Genomic DNA, 2878 nt, shown 5'->3' on the forward strand with positions numbered 1-2878 from the left:
TCACCATTTAACTTGAAACGCTCTGCTGCTTTATTAGATATATAATTAGTATCTGAAGCGAGATCAATCAACGTACCGACTAGCTGGCCAGAATTTGTCGTCACATACAACAGCATCATTATGAAAGGGCACTCTTTTGGCTCACAACCAGTGCTAGCACCCATTTTGTTGTGATCTTATTTGAAAAGGCTTCTTTGAACTCTGCTCGCAGCTCTGGAGAAAGTTTGGCAAGGAGCTCCTCCTGTTTGTTGGTTAGTCCAAGCCCCCTTTTCCCCAATTTTGCCTCGCTCTACTCTCCGCTCTTTTCCTCTTTCTTCTTGATCTGTGGCTTTGGACAGAGCAAGTAATTGTGGTCTGAAGAGCCCTCTTTCTGACAGTCATCCTTTGAGCATAGATACTTTTGTGTGCAGCCGCCATCGTCACCATGAAGGCGCAAGCACTTAAAGCATGCTCCTGCTCTCCTAAACTGAGTCTTCTTGCCTGTCAGATTGAGCTTCTTGAAGACCTTGCAGGCGAACAGCCTACCTCCGTGCTCGTTGTCTCCACATGTGATGCATGAGCTTGGTTGAGAGCCCTTTAGGGTGTTTCCTGATGTGGCTCTGGTGAATGCCCTCCTTTCTTTTTTCTTTTCGCTTGACCTCTCAGTATTGTCCACCGGGCTAGGCTGTAGCTGGTCTAGCTCCTCGAGAATGTCCTCCTGCTTTTTCAAGTATTGCAGTAGACAGTCGAAGTGGTTGCGTGGTGAAAACCCGCTTCCAGGGTCATTTTTGTGTGTTAACCACTTTTCTTTCAGGGAGTCAGGAAGCTTACTTTCAATCGACTGCACAACCACTCGGTTCTTTACAGCATCTTCTTCCCCTAAGACTTGTAGGTCACGAAGAGCTCTCTCCATGGCTTGAATCAGTTCGATTGTCTTCCTCGGATGGTTTCCTTTAATGGGGAAAAGTCCTTGCACTTCTTGTGCAATCAGCAGCACTATTTTTGGCTTATTTCCGTACTTGTTGTCCAGGAGCCTGAACACGTCATTGGCGGATCCACAGCTGGACAATACGAGGTCTCTCTTGACTTTTTCATCTAGGCTTCCCAAGAGATGGAATTTCCTCACATTTTCCAATCCATGAGGGTTTCCCAGACGTTGCAAGTCCTCCCATTCAGCTTTCCAGCGGTAGTAATCCCTCATATTACCAGCAAACATGGGCAAGCGTGCACGTTCTAGGCTGATCTGGGGCCTGTAGTTGTAAGCCCCAACTGGCTCCTCCTGCTCCACAATTTTCACTCTTCCCAGTTTCCCTTCGTCGTCGGATTGAGAACCGCCTTTCCATGCCCACTCATCCCACAGTTTTTCACGCCTTTTCTTCAACTTCCGGATTTGGTCCTTTGACTCTGTTGCCTTGGACCGAGGGATCAAATCTTTCCACTCATCCAATCCTCGTTCGAAGTTGTAGACCTCCCGTTCCAGTTTCCTATGAATCAATTCACATTCCCTCCTGGTCATATGGTGGTGATCGGTTGCCTCGGCCTGGTCCATGGCTGATCCAGCCTCTTCAGTGAGGGTGGTCATTTCCGCCTCAGCGAACCTTGTCCAGAAGCTGATCAGGATGATTTGTTCAGTTTCATCAAACTTACAGTCACATTCTGCTGTTTTTCCGTCAACGTTTTCCGCCTTCTTTTTGACTTCATCGTCGTCCACTTCTCTCAGGGCCGTGGCATACTCAAACCCTGCATCTCTGACTCTGGAGTGATCCACTTTAAAGTTCCTCCACTCACTTCTCATTTCACTTTCCCCCAGTGCACTAGCTCTGGAGGCGAGGTAATTGGCTCTTCTAGTGAACGCAGTCTGGGCTGCTGACTGCTTCTGTTTTAGCCTCTCCAGCTCCTCCTCTGATGCTGCCATCTTGCCAACTTTTCTAGTGTTTAACTCAAGTTCAAGTGTTTCCGCCAACTGGGTTTTAAGTAGTCCTTTAACTGTAGACTCTATCCTCTTCTTGGCTTTCACTCATTAATGATTTGCCTAGTAAGTCAGCAGATGAGCAGACAGCTTTATGGGTGGACTGTTAGCTTATCAGAAGTTAGTCTCATGACGAATGTTCTAGACCTTGCATTATCCATCTAAAAGGAGAACCGTGGTTTATGACTGTTCGGATTTTCCGTTATTTAGCCCTCCGAAAAGGCTCACCAGGAAGCACACAATGTCATGACTCGTGTTTTGTCCTTAATTTTATTTTAAATCATATGACCACAGGTCATAAAACTGAATTACAACAAACAAATAATGACAATATATTATTCAAATATATAATATATCAAATAAGCCTACAACACCATCAAAAATGTGGCAAATCTGGCTTAAAACAGCATTGACTACATCACCCAGAATGCCTAGCGCCAGAGGAGCATGCGCACAGCGACTCCGCCGCGTAGCCACGGACGCTGCCACAGGACACAGAACCCATGCCACCACATGCCTCGTCCATAGGACCCACACACGCACAAACGCAACACAACGCGGCGCTCCACCATGGATCACCGAACCAAACCACCGCTATCACCACCGCCACCAGAAACCAGCAGAGTGCTCCGAACAATCAGCACAACGCAAATGGCTGATAATGATAGCCTAATGCTATACAGCATCTGGGTCGCTGAGCTACCGCACCCAGCGAGCTACAAGTTACTCTCGGCCAACTAACACCGACACAGTGAGGTAAACGTTCAGTGCTCAAACATATAAGTGACTTAAACATTAATACTAGACTGTGAGTAGTTCACACTTACATACCAACGGGCTGTGTGCTCCTGATGATTGTCTGTCTTGAAATGATTACCAGGTGCCATAATTTAAGTCTCTAGTCAAGCTGCGCATGCGCACATAACGTAA

Source organism: Coregonus clupeaformis, chromosome 17 (genome assembly GCF_020615455.1).
Source record: "Coregonus clupeaformis isolate EN_2021a chromosome 17, ASM2061545v1, whole genome shotgun sequence".
Taxonomy (NCBI): Eukaryota; Metazoa; Chordata; class Actinopteri; order Salmoniformes; family Salmonidae; genus Coregonus; species Coregonus clupeaformis.